Source organism: Narcine bancroftii, chromosome 1, assembly GCF_036971445.1.
Source record: "Narcine bancroftii isolate sNarBan1 chromosome 1, sNarBan1.hap1, whole genome shotgun sequence".
Lineage (NCBI taxonomy): Eukaryota > Metazoa > Chordata > Chondrichthyes > Torpediniformes > Narcinidae > Narcine > Narcine bancroftii.
In genome coordinates, this window is record NC_091469.1 from 360,709,973 (window position 1) to 360,732,447 (window position 22,475).

A 22,475-nucleotide genomic window follows, 5' to 3' on the forward strand; every position below is an offset into this window, starting at 1 on the left:
ATATCAATGTGTTCACCTCATCTCCTGCTCTCCTGTCTTAACTGAGTGACAGCAATTTTGTAAGAGGAAAGAGTTTCTCCTCCCATCTTAACACAAATTTATTAAGCACGTGTGTTCAGTCATTTCATATCTTCTTATAGGTCCTTTCTGGAGGACCCTCCGCCTTGAGGCCGGCGACAGGAGCAGATTTAAATCTGCGGGCACACCTTTCAGGTGGCAGCCCTAAAAGGCTGCTGCAGCATTACCTGGTCCACCTGAAATGTGCCTCGTAGTGTGCCTCTGGATCTGAAGGAGGCGGGGCAACTGGTGCCGCCAGCACCACTTGTCATAAATATGCAGCATAGCAATGGGAGTCTTCCCTACCCATAATCCACACGCAGGTGGAGCCACTCTGTGTTTCCTACACAGTTCTAGCTGCCTGGGGAAGACTGCCATTGCTATGCCTCGTTTTGAGTTGCAGAGAACGGCCCTGGTGCAGGAGCGGCCAGCTGGGTGATGACAGCCTGCACCGGCCACCCCTGCCCTGACAGCCCCTGCCAACCTCTCCTCCCCAGCGGGGCGGGGGGCTGTCAGGCAGCAGGGAGTTGGGTCGCGGGCTGATGGAGTTATCAGCCCGCCCCCAGGCAGCTGCTTACATCGGCTGCACGTTCAGGTGCGTCAGCGGAGCGCTGCACTCCACCAATTATTCCTCCAGGGGGGGAGGGGATGGTTCAGGCCACCTAAAAGGGTCTAATGATATCCTTTGGAAATCATAAATGCTGATTCATGTGACACTTGGTGCACAAACAAGGTGTACATAGTTTATTTAGAAGCTCTCATGGACTGCCTCCAGAACTATTTGCAGCAATTACTCACCAGAAACATCCTTAAAATATGAAACCCTTAAAGCAATAATGATAATTTACAATCAGTAATAATCTGCTTTCTATGTATTAAAACAAAATCAACTTAATACATATAGAATTAACAAATGTAACCGAGTTTCAAATGTTATAATTTTCTCTGAACTTCACAGCAAAATTTTTGCACAGATATTTAAGAATAACATTTGTATTAAAATGCTTTATAGTCTCAACTCTCATTTCAAATATATATTGATTTTTCTTATAATTTGTAATTCATTAAAAAAAATGTTCGATTACATAGACTATCCTCGACATCTTAATTAACAAATGATCTATGTGAACTTTTTTGAATTCCTCTTCAACCTTTGAAACTATATCCCTTCATTATTTTGTCAATATCCCATCTTCTTATTTTTGGCTTGGTGGGATCTCTTGGAACATGCAGTCTTCTCATGGCTTGCTTCATGATGCTTTTTATGTTTGGACTGTTTTCGTCTAAGTTTCATTTCAAATTGGACTTTTACTGATTATATATTCCTAAATTTTCTATTGAAATATCCCCTTACATTATGGTAATATTCATGTTAATGCCTTTAACAGTAATCTTTAATTTGGAATTTATTTTTTTAAATCAACACCCGTGCTACATATACCAGATAGAATCTATGAATGCAAACAGTTAAAGTTTGGTTTTGCAAAATCAAATAACATTTTATTTTTTGTTACTACCAGGTTAGAGTTAAAAATATGGAATTATTCTTACTTTTGTCAGAGTGCTGGTGAGGTCCCACTTAGAAAATCGTGTAATTCTAGTCTGTTTACTTAAAACAAAATGATATACCCTGTATCACCATTGGAGATGTCTTAAAGCAATTCATTTGGATAACTCTTGAGATGAAATGAGAGTCTCATCTCAAATTTTGAACTTTAGAAAAATGTGGGGAGGTTTTCATTTATAGAAGTAAATCATAAGGAACATGACAGGGTTGAAATTGGGATGTTTTCACCAAAGGAAAAGTTTCTAAGAAAGGGTCAAAGTGAAGAGATAAAGCAGTGCATTGGAATTTTTTGTACAGAAGTGATGAATTACTAGAATTCCCTACACCAGCAAGTTATGGAGATCATGTGGCTGGAGGTACCAATAGAGTAAGAAGAACTGAAGGCTGTGTGGAACCTTCCTACTCTTTTGCTCGAAGGCCAGCCGACATTTTTCCATACCTTGATGAATGGCTCAAGATTGAAACATCAATTATGTATTTTTACTTTTGCTATATAAAGGACACTGTTTGACCTGCTGAGTTTCTCCAGCATCGTGTGTCTTTATTTCAACCATGGTATCTACAGATTTTCATGTTTTACTGATCATATTGTTTGCCAGATGAACTACAGTACTTCTTTTCTTTTATTGTGTTCTTTATCACTCACCTGAACCTCATGGAAAACACTAACCTGCAATAATGTTCCATAAACCATAGAAAACTAGAGCACAGAAAGAAACATGCCATTCAGCCATTCTAGTCTCTGCTAAAACATCATTCCACTAGTCCCACTGACATACACCCATTCTATAACCCTCCTGACCTCTCCCATTCATGTATCAATCCAATTTATTCCTAAAATTTTAGTGTCAGGTGGCAGCTCGTTCCAAACTCCAACTGAGTGAAAAAGTTATGCCCACCACTCTCTGAGTGAAGAAGTTTCCCCTACTGTTCCCCCAAACCTTTAACCTTTCACCCTAAAGCCATGTCCTCTCTTATTTATCTCTCCCAATCTAACTGGAAAGAGCCTACTCGCATTTACTCTGTCTATTCTCCTCACGATGTTGTAAATCTCTATCAAATCTCCCCTCATTCTTCTACGCTTTAAGGAATAAAGACCCATCCTGCTTAATCTTTCCCTATAATTCTACTCCATCAACATCCAAGTACATCTACTCTGCACTCTTTGGATCTTATCGATATACTTCCTGCAGTTTAGCGACTGGAACTGCACACAATACTCCTAATTTGGTCTCACCAATGTTTTATACAACCTTATCATAACATTCTAACTCATGTACTTAATACTTTGATAAATGAAGACCAAGATACCAGAAAAAGTTTTCTTTACAACTCTGTCTACAAGTGACACCACTTTCAGGGAGTTATGTGTCTGTATTCCCAGATCTCTTTGTTCTGCCACAATCCTCAGTGCCCTACCATTTAGTATGTATGTCCTCCCTTGGTTTGTCCTTGCAAAATGCAACACCTCAAACTTGTCTGTATTAAATTCCATCTGCCATTTTCAGGCCCATTTTTCCAGTTGATCCAGATCCCTCTACAAGCTTTGAAAGCCTTCCTCGCTGTCCATTATGCCTCCAATCTTAGTGTCATCAGCAAACATGACAATCCAATTTATCCAGATTATTGATAGAGACCACAAGCAACAATGGTCACAGCACTGATCCCTGAGGCACACCACTAGTCACAGGCCTCCAGTCTGAGAAGCCACCATCCATGTCTTATTTTTGCCTTCCTGATTTATTTCTTGAAGCTTTTCTTGCATTTTCTATACTCTTCTAGTACCTCAATTACTCCTTGTTTCCTATACCTGCTGTACACCTCTCTCTTCCCCTTTACCAGATTGCTAATATCCTTTTAAAACCAATGTTTTCTATGTCTGGTAACTTTGCCTTTAATCCTGACAGGGACATGCAAACTCCCCACTCTCAAAATGTTGCCTTTAAAGGGCTTCCACTTACTGAACACCTCCTTGCCAGAAAATAACATCCCAATCTACTCTTCCATGAGCCTTTCTCATTTCCACAAAATTGGCCTTTCTCCACTTTAGAATCTGAACTCGAGGATCAGACTGATCCTTATCCCTAATTAACTTGACACTGGACCCAAAATGTTCACCTACACATACTTATGTCACATGAACTGTTTGGTTCCCTAATAGGAGATCAAGATCATTGGATGTAATTCTCTCCCTTTGTGCTTTTACTATCATGTTTTCCCTACTATTCTCTCTTCTAACTGTATTCTTGCCACTACTTTGGCTTACTGTAGTTCATTTAACCCTGCACACAAGGGGTTATGTCATGTACTGAGCTGCAGGGGCTGCGGAACAGTCACCTTTATATAGGAGCTTCTGAGGTAGTGCCACAGGTACAGTCAGCCAATAAGTGTACCTAACCAGAGAGTTATGCATAATAATGGTTCACCACAAACAGTAACGGCCTCATCATGAAGAACAATGTGTTGCACTGCAGATAAGAGGTGGAAAATCTCATGAATTGGTGCAAGAGTAACAGCCTGAGGTCTCATCATGGAAAAGATGAAGGAGGTGATTGTGGAATTCAGGAGAACCAGGAATGACCACCCTCCACTACACATCAACAACTCTGTAGTAGAGAGAGTGGAGAGCACCAAGTTCCTTGGTGTTCACTTAACTCGTGACCTACCATGGACATTCAACATCTCATCACTTGTCAGGAAGGCACAACAGTGACTGCACTTAATGAGAAGACTTAAGCAAGCAAGGCTAACACCCACCATTATGCCAACCTTCTATAGGAGCTCTATTGAGCGTGTCCTGGACAGCTGCATCATAGTGTGGTATGGTAGCTGCAGAGAAATGGACTAGTGCTTAATCCACAGAAGCGTAAGTATGACAGAGAGGGTCACTGGAGGGCAGTGATTGAGATAATCTACTGGGATCATTGGAAGAAGAGGGTGCACAATATCATTGAGGACTCCTTCCATCCTGCACACAGCATCATTCAGCTGCTCCTGTTGAGGAAGGGATACAAGAGTATCAGAGCCAGCGCCAGCAAGCTCCTTCCCAGGGTCAGTGAGAATGCTACATAAAGGAACTGCTCACATGAACCATCCGAGACTCTCATATGTACAAAGCAATATTTATCCATTTGTATTGATGAAATAGTTGTCCTGCATATGTGTCGTTTTTCTGTATATTTGCTGCCTGGTGTGTGTCTGAATGTTTTTCTCCGAGGACCAGGGAACGCTGTTTCATTGGGTTATACTTGTACAATCAGATGACAAGAAACTTGAGTTGACTCACCCCCATGCCAATATCCTGGTCAGGACCACGGCACATCTTCCTTTAAATTTGATACCCCAGTTGAACCAGGCTGTTCCGCTAGCTGAAAATTTGCTTTCAAGAGGTTGTGTGCTGCTCTGGAGAACAGTTGCCCTTGCAATTTTAAACTTTTGTTTAAAACTTTATTTCCTTGACTTTTTTGCTGGTTGTTTGAATTTCTGGTTGATTAAGTGGTATTTCATCGGGATATTTACTGTGCTAAAATTTCCAATGTAATCATCAAAGATAACCTGCCATTTTATTCTATCTTTCTCTTTAGCATTTGTTGGCCCAATCCTTTCATTCACGAATTTTGCAAATGTTCTTCTTGTTTCTTTGAAGTCCAGATTTACAGATGTCACTATAGAGTCCAGAGTCCATGTTTCAGACTCACTGCGATTCTTTATGAACTTTGTCCATGCTCCCTAACAACACAGGCATATAGTTACTTCATGTCATTGATTTTAGCTCTACTGATGGTTGTGGTTCTTCACCATCCCATCCTCATTGCCAGAATGTATGCGTGCTAATGGGTGTGAGGTAGGAATGTTGTGGAGCAGTTTCAGATCAGTCAGCACAATATCATTGGTTGAAGGGACTGAACCCTGCTGTAATGTTCAATGTTCTAATGTTGCAGTCAGAGACCCCCCCATACACATACACATGCACACACCCACATCAGAAGTAAAACACGAAAGTGGGCATACACTGTGATTGAAGTAAAAAATACAATGCTGGAGAAACTCAGCAGGTCAAGCCTTGATGAAGGGCTGAAGCCCAAAATATTAGTTTTGTATCTTTATCTTTGCTACATAAAGTACACTGCTTGACCTGCTGAGTTTCTCCAGCATTGTCTTTTTATTAGTCAACCAGCTGTGCCTTTAAAACAATCCAATGGTTTATTGGATACCATAATTGAGACCATTTTATTTTTAACTTCCAGATTTATTTAATTACTGGTCGTTAAAATTCCCCACTGCCATTGTGAAATTCAAACTCATATCTCTAACCCCATTGGCCCAGAATTGGATGTGAATCTTGTCACATAATCACTACACCACTGTGTCCTTTTGGAAATATTACACTGTCAAAGATGTATCAGCAACAATTTCTGTTCACTACTTTTCTTACATCTATAACAAAAAAAAACACAAAACTTTACTGATGGGACTTCCTTGACAAAGCAGTATTGGCCTTCAAATGTTTTCTGTACCAATTAGGCTTATTGCGGTTGAGAGAAAGGGAGTTGCAATGCTTTTACTGTTTATAAAAGGCTGCTTCAAGGCCCAGAGAGTTCCCAGCAGGTCTGATGGAGCAGCCTCCACATAAATGTTTGTTTGGCGAGAACCCACTGAATTCACCCTTTAGTAGATACAGTGCTCTCCATAATGTTTGGGACACAGGCACTTCTTACCTTTATTTGTGCTTCAGAGTTTTAAATTTGTAAACAAACAATTCACATGTAAAAAGTGCACATTCCAGATTTTATTCGAGGTTATTTATACTTCTTTCTTTGGCTTGGCTTCGCGGACGAAGATTTATGGAGGGGTAATGTCCACATCAGCTGCAGGCTCGTTTGTGGCTGACAAGACCGATGCGGGACAGGCAGACACGGTTGCAGCGGTTGCAGGGGAAAATTGGTTGGTTGGGGTTGGGTGTTGGGTTTTTCCTCCTTTGTCTTTTGTCAGTGAGGTGGGATCTGCGGTCTTCTTCAAAGAAGGTTGCTGCCCACCGAACTGTGAGGCGCCAAGTTGCACGGTTTGAGGCGATATCAGCCCACTGGTGGTGGTCAATGTGGTAGGCACCAAGAGATTTCTTTAGGCAGTCCTTGTAACTCTTCTTTGGTGCACCTCTGTCATGGTGGCCAGTGGAAAGCTCGCCATATAACACGATCTTGGGAAGGCGATGGTCCTTCATTCTGGAGGCATGACCTACAGAGTGCAGTTGGATCTTCAGCAGCGTGGATTCGATGCTGTCGGCATCTGCCATCTCGAGTACTTCGACGTTAGGAATGAAGTCGCTCCAATGAATGTTGAGGATGGAGCGGAGACAACGCTGGTGGAAGCGTTCTAGGAGCCATAGGTGATGCCGGTACAAGACCCATGATACTGAGCCGAACAGGAGTGTGGGTATGACAACGGCTCTGTATATGCTAATCTTTGTGAGGTTTTTCAGTTGGTTGTTTTTCCAGACTCCTTTGTGTAGTCTTCCAAAGGCGCGATTTGCCTTGGCGAGTCTGTTGTCTATCTCGTTGTCAATCCTTGCATCTGATGAAATGGGGCAGCCGAGATAGGTAAACTGGTTGACCGTTTTGAGTTTTGTGTGCCCGATGGAGATGTGAGGGGGGGGGCTGGTAGTCATGGTGGGGAGCTGGCTGATGGAGGATGTCACATCTGTGGCCCGAAATATGAAGTTAATAAAACATTAAACACAAGTTTTTATCAGGTAAACTTCTCAGGGTCTTTATTTTCCAGTTTCCTTTGTTCTCCTGCTTGTGCTCTTATCTCTCTCTCATACCACGTGACTTCCGGTACATCTCATACATATTCATTATCATGACATCCCTCCTTTAATCAGAAATAAACTTTACCTTCACTTACCAATATCCCTCGGAAACATACAAACATCGTAACTAATGGTAATACTATAACTCAACTACATAAAATTTACTTCCTACAGCACTCATACATGCACTTTATGATATAAGATTAAATACTGTCCCAAAGTTCTTATTAAAATTATGGCACAAAGTCTTCATATCGTTTGGGCACTTTCTGGTTTCGTTTCGGCCTGCCTGCGATATTGTCGTTGCTTTTCGGTTGTTCACTCTCTGCGACGGAAATACTGCTCGCCACGGCTTCGGGTGTTTCTGGCGCTCTAGTCACTTCATCAGGAGTGCTGGTAACTGCCTCTGGAACATCATCATGTCTCTCAGTTTCAGCATCTCGTATTGGCCTTTCAACCTCTTCGCTCGATGTATCTCTGGACTGGTACCTTTTTACACCTGATACATTTCTCTTATACAGGACTCCAGTCGGAGACTTGACTGTCACCATACTGCCACTTCTGGATACGACAGTATAGGGTTGATGGTAATAAGGTGTGTCTAGCTTACCACCAGTTTCATGCCTCCCTAGAACATTATCTCCTGGCATGATGTCTGAGTACTTGGCTCCACATTTCGAATCTGTGTACAGCTTTGCTGCACCTTTCTTTTCAGCATCGTAGACCCTCATCTCCTGGTCGTCTCGGATTTCCTTTATTTCTGGCATTTTTGTGCGGATTTTTCTTCAAAAAAATGCTTCTGCAGGACTTTTTCCAGTGGTTGCATGAGGCGTTGCTCGATAGACAGCCACATAAGATAGCAATGCTTCTTGCCAATTTTGTCCTTCTGCGTGTGCAATCCTCAATCGTTTTTCAATGGACTGATTTTGTCTCTCTACTTCTCCGTTGGCTTGCGGCCATTTCGGAGTTACTTTATGATGGTGGATACCTGTGGTCCTCATGTATTCCGCAAATGTCTCTGAAGTGAATTGTGGACCATTGTCAGAGTATAATGTAACAGGTAATCCATATCTTGCGAATATCTCTGCTAACGCTTGTATTGTTTTTTCAGTGGTTGTGGACTTCAACACCACGTACTCATAGTATCTGCTGTAGTAATCTATCACTACCATAATTGATTCACCTGTCGGTAAAGGTCCAAAGAAATCAAAAGCTACGTCGATCCATGGTCCTGTCGGGAGTTGCGTACTCCCGATCGGTTCTGGCGGATTACTCCTACTTGTGATTTGACATCCGTGACAAGTCTTTATCACAACCTGGACACCATACCTTGGTCCTGAGGTTTTGCTTGGTACCAACAATACCTAGGTGTCCTTCATGCGCTAAGGATACGATCTTCGGTCTCAATCTTTGCGGAATCACCAATCTGCAACCTCTTAATACACACTGTCCGATGCAACAAAGTTCGTCTCTAATGGGAATGTAAGCCTTGTGATACACTTGTCCCATTGTCCACTCTGTATGCATTCTCTTACTTCCATGAGTTCTGGATCACGTTTGGATTCTCTCTCGACTTCCTTCATAGTCACAGCTTTCGGTGTCGACTGAGTAGCTATGAAGCGTACAAAGCTCTCTGTTTCTGTTCCCAATTCTGACTTGGATTGTGGACCACCATCCTTCACCAATCTGGACAGCGGATCAGCAATGTTTGCTTTCCCTGCAATGTGGATTACTTTATATTTGTAGGGTTGTAGTCTGAGTACCCATCTCTCTATTCTGGCACATGGTTTGGATCTAGGTGCATAGATCTCCTCTAATGGCTTATGATCTGTGATGAGTTCAAATTCAATGCCGTATAAATATGCATGGAACCTCTCACAGGCCCATACAAGTCCCAGTGCTTCTTTCTCTGTCTGAGAGTATCTTCTTTCCACATCTGATAACGATCTGCTGGCATAGGCAATGATTCTTGGTCCTCCATCATGCATCTGGACCAACACGGCTCCTAAACCAACCGGGCTGGCATCCGCTATGACTTTGGTTGATGCCGCCGGATCGTAATATCCAAGAGTTTTTGCATCTGTCAGGCTTTGCTTCAGCGCTGTGAACGCTTTCTTCTGCTCAGATTCAAAATGAAATGGTACTCCTTTCCTGGTTAGTTTCCTTAGTGGTTCTGCCACTGTAGCGAAATTAGGAATGAACTTTGCACAAAAATTGACCAATCCCAGGAAACTCCTCAGCTCTGTTGCGTTCTGAGGTGCACGTGCCTCTGCAATAGCTTTCACCATGGCCTCTGCAGGGTTTAGTCCTTCCCGTGTAAGTCTGTGTCCCATGAAGTCCATTTCTGACACACCGAACTGTCACTTGTTTCCATTCATGGTAAGGCCTGCTTCCTGTAGTTTAGATAGTACACGCCTCAACCGTTTGTCATGCTCTTCCTTCGTTGGTGCATGGACTATGATGTCGTCAGAAATGTTGGCAACTCCAGGAATGCCTTGAATCACTCAATGGATTTCATACTGGTAGATCTCCGAAGCTGCATTAATTCCAAATGATAGTCTCTTGTAACGATACAATCCACAGTGAGTCACAAATGGTGTTACATCTTGCTCTAATTGATGATACCCCCATTTCAGATCAATTTTTGAGAATATCTTGCTGGTAGTTAGTTCTTGAAGTATTTCCTCCACTGTTAGTATAGGGTGTCGTTCTCTAATTATAGCTTCATTGGCCATTCTCATGTCAACACATAGTCTTATGTCACCATTTGTTTGGGCACAATTACTACGGGACTGACCCATTGTGTCGAATGTTCCACCGGTTCTATAATGTCTTGTTTGATCAATTCTTTAATTTTGGCTTCGACTTTCCCACGAAGTCCAAATGGAGTTCGGCGCATTGGTTGTGCCTTGTATTTGACCGTTTCATCTACCGCTAGCTTCAATTGTCGACCTTTCAGCTTTCCTACTCCTTGGAAGACTGTGGGGAATTCTTGCTTCATATCCTCGTATGACTGAATTGAATTGACACAAGCTCCAATATGAAGTATTGCCAGGTCTTGCGCTGTGCTTCTACTCAGCAATGGTTCTCCCCTCTCTTCTATGACCATAAACTCTGCTTCGGTGTACTTATCTCCAGCTTCAACAGTTGCAGTAAAACATTCAATGGTCTGCAATGGCTTGGTTGCTATGTATGGATACAGTTTCTTGGAACACTTCTTTGAGGTACAGATGATCTTTTTCCTTTTCAACTTCTCCCATAAATGTCGAACAATCACATTACTGTCACTGCCTGAGTCTACAATGACCTGCACTGTCATTCCACCAATGATCACTGGGACCTTCTCATGATGTACTTCATTCAACGTAAATTGGTAACAACTCTGTTCCTCCTGGGTATCATCATCGTCACCGTCTATATGGCGAATGGTGTCTTTCTTTCCAGGATACTTTCCTTTCCCCCAGGCTTTGCCTTTGGAAGTTGTACTCTTCCTCTTCTGGTCTGCATTGGACTTGCTTTTACACTTCTTTGCAAAGTGGTCCTTACCTCCACAATTTCTGCAAACTTTGCCTATGGCCGGGCAATATGGGTCTTTTCCAAAGTGACCTCGGTTTCCACATCTATAACACTCCACGTCCTGTGTCGGCGTATATCTTGGCTGGTTATGGCGATGTGAGAGCCTCTTAATTTGCTGGCTTGAGTTGTCTTTCAGGGTCATGGCATGAAATTGCCCTTCAACAGCCTCTAATGCAGCAGCAATGGTTAAAGCATCGGTGAGTTCCAACTCACTCCCTCTTTCCAGTAGACGTCTTCTTAGTTTATCTGACCTTCAGTGCTGTACGACTTGATCCAATAATTGGTTGTCCAAATCAGCTGGCATGTAATTGCATCCAACAGCTAGCTGGCATAGTCTCGTCACATACTGAGCAATTGTCTGGCCATCTTCTTGTCTCGTTCTCCGAAACAAATGGCGTTGAAATGTAGCATTCGGTGTCACTACATAGTGTGCATTTAATGCATCTACCACTTTCCGGTACTTATCCTTTCTTCCAGTATTCAAAAGTGTCTTAAATGTTTCCCGAACTGCGGGTCCTGCGGTGAAAAGAAGTAACGCCCTTCTCTGCGCTTTTTGTTCAACTGTACCGGAATCTAGAAATAGGCCACGACTGTCGGCGTAGGATTCAAATTCTTCCAGCCATGCCTTCCAGTGCTTGCATCACCCGTTGGGTCAAAATGAGCAATTCCACTATGTGTTAGAAAGTCACCGTCTGCCCCAGCCATGAGGAAAGATTCCAGCCCCAAAAGTACTGAGACAAAGAGAAAATTCTTATCACCTTGAAAACTGGTTACTACAGACTCCAAAGGAGTCTAATGCTGCTGCATTAGAGGCTGTTGAAGGGCAATTTCATACCATGACCCTGAAAGACAACTCAAGCCAGCAAATTAAGAGGCTCTCACATCGCCATAACCAGCCAAGATATACGCCGACACAGGATGTGGAGTGTTATAGATGTGGAAACCGAGGTCACTTTGGAAAAGACCCATATTGCCCGGCCATAGGCAAAGTTTGCAGAAAGTGTGGAGGTAAGGACCACTTTGCAAAGAAGTGCAAAAGCAAGTCCAATGCAGACCAGAAGTGGAAGAGTACAACTTCCAAAGGCAAAGCCTGGGGGAAAGGAAAGTATCCTGGAAAGAAAGATACCATTCGCCATATAGACGTGACGATGATGATACCCAGGAGGAACAGAGTTGTTACCAATTTACGTTGAATGAAGTACATCATGAGAAGGTCCCAGTGATCATTGGTTGAATGACAGTGCAGGTCATTGTAGACGCAGGCAGTGACAGTAATGTGATTGTTCGACATTTATGGGAGAAGTTGAAAAGGAAAAAGATCATCTGTACCTCAAAGAAGTGTTCCAAGAAACTGTATCCATACATAGCAACCAAGCCATTCCAGACCATTGGATGTTTTACTGCAACTGTTGAACCTGGAGATAAGTACACGGAAGCAGAGTTTATGGTCATAGAAGAGAGGGGAGAACCATTGCTGAGTAGAAGCACAGCGCAAGACCTGCAATACTTCATATTGGAGCTTGTGTCAATTCAATTCAGTCATACGAGGATATGAAGCAAGAATTCCCCGCAGTCTTCCAAGGAGTACGAAAGCTGAAAGGTCCACCTTGAAGTTGTCTGTAATCTTCTTTAGTCTTTAATTTTCTTCAAGCTTCTTTCATCCTCGCCGCCAATGTCACATTTGTGGCCCGAAATGTGAAGTTAATAAAACATTAAACACAAGTTTTATCAGGTAAACTTCTCAGGGTCTTTATTTTCCAGTTTCCTTTGTTCTCCTGCTTGTGCTCTTATCTCTCTCTCATACTACGTGACTTCCAGTACATCTCATACATATTCATTATCATGACAGAGGACCTCAGTTTTCTTCAGGCTGACTTCCAGGCCAAACATTTTGGCAGTTTCCGCAAAACAGGACATCAAGCGCTGTAGAAATCAGACTGCTCAAACTACAGGGGAATCACGCTGCTCTCCATTGCAGGAAAAATCTTCACTATGATTCTCCTAAATAGAATAATACCTAGTGTCGCCGAGAATGTTCTCCCTGAATCACAGTGCGGCTTTCGCGTAAACAGAGGAACTTCTGACATCGTCTTTGCCCTCAGACAACTCCAGGAAAAGTGCAGAGCACAAAACAAAGGAATCTACATCACCTTTGTTGACCTCACCAAAGCCTTTGACACTGTGAGCAGGAAAGGGCTTTGGCAAATACTAGAGCCCCCAAAGTTCCTCAACATGGTTATCCAATTGCACGAAAACCAATAAGGTCGGGTCAGATACAGCAATGAGCATTCTGAACCCTTCTCCATTAACAATGCCGTGAAGCAAGGCTGCGTTCTCGCACCAACCCTCTTTTCAATCTTCTTCAGCATGATGCTGAACCAAGCCATGAAAGACCTCAACAATGAAGACGCTCTTTACATCTGGTACTGCACGGATGGCAGTCTCTTCAATCTGAGGCGCATGCAAGCTCACACCAAGACACAAGAGCAACTTGTCCATGAACTATTCTTTGCAGACGATGCCACTTCAGTTGCCCATTCAGAGCCAGCTCTTCAACGCTTATTTATATACACTTTGGTTTGACCTCGTAGAAATTACAGCACTTTTTAGTAGATAGAGTCCCCTCATTTCAGGGCACCACAAATGTTTGGGACATTTGGCTTCACAGGTGTTTGTGAATACTCAGGTAGTTTAAATTGCTTCATTGGTACAGGTATAAGAGAGCTAGGTTTGCTTCTCTGCTTTTGATCACCTTTGGAGTCTGTAGTAACCAGTTTTCAATATGAAACCATGGAAAAGTTAATATGCTTTGGATCTTGGGTAGTTCATGTTGCTCTTGTCATCATTCTAATAAAGGTTAATTTTGGTCTCACCTGGCAACAAGACCTTTTTTTACCAGAATTCTGCAGGCTGTTTTAAATATTTCTTGGCCAACAGTAATCTGGCCAACCTTTCTGTGGCTAACTAGTGATTTGCTTCTTGCAGTGCAGGCTCTGTTCATGATGTCTTCCGCAGACAGTAGTCATTGACATATCCACAATTGCCTCCTGAAGAGTATTTCTGATCTGTTAGACGAATTTTTCTTCATGATGATGAGAATTCTTCTGTCATCAGCAGTGAAGGTTTTCCTTGGAAAACCAGCCCCTTTGCGATTACTGAGCTCACCAGTACCTTCTTTCTTCTTAATGATGTTCCAAACTCTTAATTTTGGTAATCATAAGGATTGGGTGATGTCTCTTACTGTTTTAATTATGTTTTTCAGACACATAATGGCTTCTTTGACTTTCATTGGTATAACCCTGTTCGCCATGTTGAAAGATAGCAACTATAGACTCCAAAGATGATCAAAAGCTTAGAAGCAAGCCTAGCTCTCTTATACCTAAACCAATGAAACAATTAAACATACCTGAGTACTCACTAACACCTGTGAAGCTAAATGTCCCAAACATTATGGTGGCCTGAAATGAGGGGAATATGTATAGAAAGTAATCTAATATCTTAATGGTCAAACCAAAATGTACTCAAATAACGTTGAATAAAATCTGGAATGTGCACATTCATTACATGTGAATTGTTTGATTACAAAATTAAGATAGTGGAGCACACTGGCAAATAAAGGTAAAACATGTTTGAGTCCCAAATGTTATGGAGGGCACTGTATGTGGTTGAGAGTGACAGGAAGGAGATTGGAAGGGTAAGTAGTGATAGGTTGTTTCTTTGGAGGAAGGCCTATTTGGTGGCTAAGGGATAGGCTATTTATGTGTGACTTGAAGTAAACTTTCTATAAATCTTTGGAATTCGATGACCAAAAGAATGCACATGGACTTTGTATACTCAAGAACCTGATTAATTGAATTTTAGTCATTTGATTATCCTCCACAGATAGCATTACTATTAGAAGCAATGTCTCCTCTTCACTGATCATCAACAAAGGCACATTCATTACACACCCATGACTGTGTGACCAGGCACAATTCCAATGTCATCTACAAGCTTGCCACTGACATCACAGTTGTCGGTAGAATGACAAATGGCAATGAGGATGTGTAAAGGAGGGAGACAAGAGTAATTCTTTATGTGGTGTCACAACAACAATCTTGTGCACAACATGAGTAAAACAAAGGAGATGATTGTGGATTTCAGGAGAGAGTCAGGGGAACACGACCCAGTCCTCATTGAGTGGAGAGTGGAGAGAGTCAAAAACTTCAAATTCCTGGGTGTCAACATCTTGGAGGATCTGTTCTGGAGCCTCTATGTTGATGTGATCTTGAAGAAGGGCCGCCACCTCCTGTACTTTGTGAGGTGTTTGAGGAGATTCAGCATGTCACCGAAGACTCTCAAAAACTTCTACAGGTGTACCGTGGAGATCATTCTGGTTGGTTGCATCACTGTCTGGTATGGAGGCGCCACCTCTCAGGACAATGAAAAACTCCAGAGGGTTGTTAACTCAGCCTGCGACATCACAGGCACCAGACTTCACTCCAATGAGGACGGCTAAATGAGGTGGTGTCTAAAAAAAGCAGCCTCTATCCTCAAAGACCCCCCACCACTCAGGCCATGCCCTCATCATCCTGTTACCATTGGGGAAAAGATTCAGGAGCCTAAAGATGAGCACTCAGTGGCACAAGGACAGCTTCTTCCCCACTGCCATTGGATTCCTGAATAATCAATGAACCAAAAACACTGCCTTACTTTTCCTGCACTATTATCTCTATCCTGAATTTTGTCTCATTATATTTCACTATTCTGCCAATAACAATGGTGTCAATAATGAAATTGTCAATTGAGATGGAGCTGAACCTGAATACACAGTCATGGGTGTTCAAGGAATAGAGTAGGAGAATAAGCATGTAGCTTTGGAGTGCCTCTGACCTGATGGTCACAGAGGAGGAGATGATGTTGCTGATCCATACTAATTGGGGCCCTTCCAATGAGCAGACCAAGGATCCAGTTGCAGAGGAAAGGACAGACTTTCAGATCCTTTGTTTTGTTGATGTGATGGTGTTGAACACCAAGCTGTTGTTCATGAACAACGGCCTCATATAGGTGTTTCTGTTGTCAAGGTGATCCAACACAGAATGGAGGGTCAATGAGATGGCATCTGTCATGGACTCATGGTGATAATAGGCAAACTGAAGTGAGTCCAAGTCCTTCCTGAGATAGTTGATTTCATCATGGTAGAAATCAATGCCACCTCCCACTAGTCATTGAGGCAAGTCACCTTGATCTTCTTGGGCAGGAGATTGATGGATGCCCTTTGAAGCAATGGGGGGGGGGGAGGGGGCCTCTGAATACTACAGTACCAAGAGGTTGTATATGCCAAAAAACCATAGCCAGTTAGTTTCCACATTTTAAGAACCCGGTCAGGTAAACTTTCAGGGCCAGTCACTTTCCAAGTAATCCCCCTTGTGAAGTTTCTGTTCACTCAGCCCCAGCGACTGGGAGCAGTGTCACTGTGGTTGGGAGGTCTCATGAGGGGTTTTGATTATTTTTTTCTCGATGTTTGTAGAAGGCATTGAGCTCCTTTAGAAGCAATGTATCGAAATTGATGATGCTCCCAGTATCCTTCAGGTCTCTTAAATTAATCCACCTTAAATCCATGCAATTTGGTTTTAGATTCCCCTACATTGGGGAAAAAAGAATATGACCATTCCTCATGCCTCTCTTGATTTTAAAAATCTCTATAATGTCCCTCAGTCTCCAACCTGCAAGGGAGAGAAGTTCTAGCTTATTCAGCCTCTACTAATAATTTAAGCCCACCATCCCAAAAACATTATTATTCAAGTTCAAGTTTATTATAATTTTATTGTGCATATATAACCCAATGAAATAATGGCTTTCCAGACCATGGACTATGCAAAACAATAGATAGTACATAATGATCACATAAATATATATAAATATTTGGAAAGGTTACAGGATACTGTTTATCAGTCTCACAGCCAACAGGAAGAAACTATTTCTCAGCCTGTCAGTCCTAATCTGAATACTCCTGTACCTTCTTGTTGATGATAGTGGGTTAAAGATACAGTGTGCTGGATGGAAATGATCTTCTATAATTCTTTGAACCCTGTTTAGACAATGCTCCCAATAAATATTGACTATAGAGGAAAGAGATCATCTCAACTGTTTTAATGATCTTCTGTAGAGGCGTCCAGCCTGATGCTTTGCAGCAATTAACCACACAATGATGCAGCCAGACAGGACACCCTCAATTGTGCTCCTGCGAAAGGTTGTCAAGATGGGGGCTAGTAGACTAGCTCTCCACAGCCTCCTTAGGAAGTGCTGTGCTTTCCTGACTATTGAGGAGGCATTGAAATTCTAGGATAGGTCATCCCTTTTATGCATGCCAAGGAACTTTGTGCTCTCCACTCTTTCCACGACAGAATCATTGATGTGTCGTGGCAAATAGTTAATCTTCATCCTCCTGAAGTCCACAATCATCTTTTTTGTCTTACCCTCATTGAGACTAGAGATTAATTGTCACTGCACCCTTCCTACTTCCTATAATTAAGTAACCCAAAGACTGTGATTAATTTTGCTCAGAACCTCTACAAAGCCCACCCTCAGTCTCTTTCACTGTGGGAAAATGATCCCAGCCTATTTATTCTCTCCTTATATCTCAAGGACTCTAATCCAAGCAATATCCTGTGAATTCTATCTGCACCCTTACTCAATCACATCCTTCCTAATAGTGCAGAAAAAAGAACATAACGCATCAACTCTTACACTCAAGCTAATGAAGGCAAGCATACCATATGCTTTCTATAAGTCCATCTACTTATATCCCATTATCTCACTGTTCAGCAACATTTTCCAGGTTACTGCCATACATTGTGTATGGCATAACCTGGTTTAACTTCCAAAATTGGAAGAATAAAATGGATTAAAGGAGCATGAATGTGAAAATAAGTGCTTGACGGTCAGCACAGACTAAATGGCCTTTCTTCATTTTATCTCTATAAATGACTCTTTGATTCAAATCTCAAGTGCCACCTCTCAATGAAAGCTGATATTTATGATACATATTTGGCTCTTTACAGCAGGCTATGGAAAAGTGTGATTGAAAACTAAGACCTCAAACTTGGCACAAAGCTCATGGACTTAGAAAACAGCAATGATACTTACCCTCCTCTGAAAGAGGGACTACCAAGCAGACAAATCAATGCTCCTATGCGGTTTTCACAAAATCTTCAAAATCTTCTAAAACAGAAAATGCTGAGAAAAACAGATACATGGAAAATGAAGCTGTTAACTTTTTTTTAAAAGACAAAGCCCTTCATCAGAATATGTTTTATCTCTTGAAGGCAGGAGAGACTGTAAATGCTGGAATCTAGAGGGAAATACACGCTGCCAGAGGAATTCAGCAGGTCGAGCAGCATCAGTGAGAGAAAGAATGGTCAACATTTCAGGTTGGAATCCTTCATCCAAAAACTATTTCATCTCTTCCTTAATTTTTATCAAAGGTTTTCAACACGAAACATTAACTGTTTTGCTTTCTGCACCCACTGAAGATTTTTTTCCCCAGCATTGTTTTTGCATCAGACTTTCAGCATGTGCAGTTTGTTTGAACTCATTGATCACCAAATCCTCAGGCAGGTTAGACAGCCCATTGTCAACATGATCTCTTTGGATGACATTCTCCCCCTCCCGCCACCCCCATGGAGAAGTGTGGCTTATATTTAAATGGCTCTGCTTGCAAATCATGTAATTGAAAGGTAATGGATTTAATGTCCAGACACATTGTACAATGTACATAAGTTGCAAAATTATTATTTGCTGCAGTTGAACAGCTACTTTATAGAAAAACTGCAATAGTCTACAGAGTTGAATTATATATTCATAATTATACCAGTGCAAAATAAAAAGTGGCTTAGCAATAGTTCAGATAATGTTTTTGTGATGTTGGAGCTGATTATTGTGACAAGGGTGGGGGGGTTCAAAAGCCTGATGGCTATTGGAAAGAAAATGTTGACCCTGGAGGTGCTAGTCTTCAGGTTTCTGTACTTTCTGCTCAAAGGTAGCAGCGAGAAGAGGTTGTGACCACGGTAATGTGAGGCTTTTCAGGCAGCAGCTCACATCGATAAATTCAATAAATGGGGGATCAGAGCCTGAGAAGGACCTGGCCGTGTTTGTTACCTTCTCAAGCCTCCAGCATTCCTGGGAGGTGACATTTCAAAACCAGTCTCTAGTGCAACCAGTCAGTACGCAGTATCATGTTATTTGCATACCTGACACCAGACTCTTGATATATGCCTGTAATCCTTACTGTGCCACAGCAGTTATCACATGGACAGGTGAAGCAATTCAAAGACATTCTGAAAATCTCTCCACTGACTATTAGGAATACTCGAGCTAGAGCTACTCAAAATAGAGATGGTATAGCATTGAGAACCTTGAGTCTTTGTGTCAGGAGCATGCAGAAACGTTACAAAAAAATTAGAGAATTATTGCACCACCTTACAAACTTATCGGGTGCTAGCCCCTGACCTAACTGTAGGAGAGTCAATATGGCTTCATCACTCACCTCACAACTCACAACAATGGAGTGGAACAATTCATTCTAAATTCTGAAGAATATCCAATGGGCCTGGCTGAGATTTGGAGAACATTGATCACTGAATAACCTGGGCAGATATGGTCTTGGCTGTGTCAGTTTTCTATCAATTCTGAAACCTCTTCCAACAACCCTCACCCCACACCCTTACTCTTCCAGCTTGTCCTGCTTTTATGTTCACAATCAATCCATAATCCAAGATGAATGCTTTCTAAAGTCTCCAAATCTGACAGAGTTTTCAAAGTCATCTTAAACTCTTTAGCACTTGCCTTAACACCCCGTGCAAACTATTTACGAGAACAGCATTTTTTAGAGGAGTCATCCATGAATGCTCCGTAAATAGTTAAAAATCCTTTTAAAGATGATCACATACTGTATAAAGATTTAATATAAAATAAATGTGTATAAATACCCATCTCAACAGTTGTCATCTCACTCCAGGGATCTCCCTGTACCCCTCTGTAATGGCAGGGGTATAGACATAGTTATTGCACATGTAACTGGGCTTATTTTGCTTTCTCCAGACTACAGTGGGTTTTGCCTCTGTGTTGGTCCTGTAATTATATACTCTTTCAAGGAAACTTTGAAAACATGGCATCAATTTTATTAATTACTGATCAAAGCAAGTAGCTGAGAATTAGAAATCTGCACTTTAGCCATAGGCACCTCACCTCATGGGGGGATGTCATAAAAAATACATTAGCTCAGGGGTTTTGGTGGGAATGTTTCTGGTCATATTCCTGCTTGGCTACACAGAGGTCAATGTGACTATGGGGCAAGAAATCATGGCATTGAAGTTAGAGTTTTGAATGTCAATTAAGACAATTCAGATCAGAACAAGACACTCTCACCTCAGGAATGAGATGACAACTGTTGAGATGGGTATTTATACAGATTTATTTTATATTAAATCTTTATACGGTATGTGATCATTATCTGCTCTGTATTATGTGCGTGCACTGTGGCCCAGAGAAATACTGTTTCATCCGGTTGTATATGTACAGCCAGTTGATAATAAGCTTGATTAGGAACTTTCTTCTTTGATCAGTACTGATGAGATGTTCTCTCCAATTTTGACAAACTGTTTCCCAAATTGTCTACCCTGAATTCACAAATGTTCATGGGGTGAAGAGTTTGTTACAATTATTACCCCAATGCAACATGGTAATGGCAATTTCAATATAGCAAATGGCCAACTTGATTTGGTCTCTGGGCTCCAAAATTATTGGTTCAAGAGCTGTTACTTGAATGTATTATGAGTGCTTGCAATCAAGTACCTACAGTCCACCTTGGCTCTGTGACACAGTGGATAATCGTCTTTAAACATGATTGAGCTTGTAAATGGTTTGCACCTTACTTTGTAGCAACATCCTGTCTACTGTTCAATATATTTTGAATCATACAAGGATGGAAGGTGTATGGTCTAGGCCATTGAGCTTTAACACAATGACGCTGGAATTAGATTAGCCTGCACCATGGTTGGAGTCACAATTTACCTTCTCTGCATCACGTGGTAGATGTTGCACTACCTTCTCCAATGTGACACCTCAAACAATGAATATCAGAGGAATGCATGCATATCCTTGTGAACTGAACACAGTTCACACAGAATTGACAGCTTGGGTGTTACAAAGCCATATTTCTCACTCCGAGATTTTTAATATTAGAAGCAATGTCATTTTTAAAACAACCGGCATGGTTTAAATAAATTGATTTAAAGGTGTTTGAAGTTTTCTCTCAAAATTCTACATTTGTTAAACAAATACAGAAACATTTGCAGAAGTGATTTTTCTTCCTTCGGATAACACTAATAGCCTGAATATGCCTGAGGTTGTCTGTTCTCAGAAGATAAACAGGTTCAGGCCTGGTCAGAACTTGGAAGTGCGACTGCCTAGGAACACCAGATACTGTAGGTTTCTGTGAGGGGTGCTCGACAAGGTGGTGACTCTGTCTGCCTTACGGTTGACAAAAGTTACAGAATTTCATGTATGTTACATTCTAAATGTAGTACTACGTGACAATAATAGAACCTTTACCTTTACTTGCTTGCCATGCTTAGAATAGGTATATTCAAACATGTTGATTTCCCAAATCAGATTCAGATTTAAGATTTCTTGTCAGAGTACATACAAGGCATCCTTTACTCAAACCTGAAATTATTTTTCCTGTGGGTGAGGCAGAATTACCACTTAGTGGCAGTGCAAAAATAAACCGGTACTCAACATACACATGTAAACAAATAAAGAAATGTAAACAAACTCTGCAATACAGAGAGAAAAAAACAATAACATACAAAAGTAAGCATCCTTAACTGAGTCACTGATTGAGTTTGTTGCTGAGAAGACTGATGGTGGAGGGGTAGCAGCTGTTTTGAAGTATGAATGAGAGAAATTCTCCAATAAATAATTTTACATTTGGAAACGTAATACAAGATGTTGTAAAATATGTATTTACAAATGCTCAGAGACAAGGTTTTTTTAATGTTTTTTTAATCTTTCATAAGACCCAAAAGAAATGATAGTTAGTGCAAACACTCAGTATAAAAATTTATAATTAGAAATTTACATTCACATTTAACATTTCCATGAATATTATCCACTTTTAACATAAAAGGCTGGACAAATATTGAATTTAGGTAATTCTTACAGTTCCAAAAGAGACTGAAGATATTATACAATATTCAATATGCACATAAAAATAGACCCGTATTTAAATATGGAAAATTCGCAATCTAGTTGCAGTTTTAAAAAAAATGAAACTCATAGCAGTATTTTTAGTTTGTGACACAGCATAAAATTAATTGTTTGTAAAATACATGACATAAATACAGAGGCCACAAGGCATGAATAATGTTAGTCCCCAACGTGTTTCTCCCACCCACAGAACTGCTGCCTTCATCATATGATGTA

The 22,475-nt window shown here is 41.3% G+C and overlaps 1 long non-coding RNA gene across 2 annotated transcripts in view; it reads left to right on the forward strand.

The window, feature by feature from the left end:
• Nucleotides 1-18,322: 18,322 nt before the first annotated feature.
• The window catches only part of LOC138752655 (uncharacterized), a 104,421-nt gene continuing 100,268 nt past the window's right edge, over nucleotides 18,323-22,475 (forward strand). For both annotated transcript variants that reach the window (XR_011350818.1, XR_011350812.1), the window contains exon 1: nucleotides 18,323-18,421. This is a non-coding gene — a long non-coding RNA (uncharacterized lncRNA). The remainder of the gene's footprint in view (nucleotides 18,422-22,475) is intronic.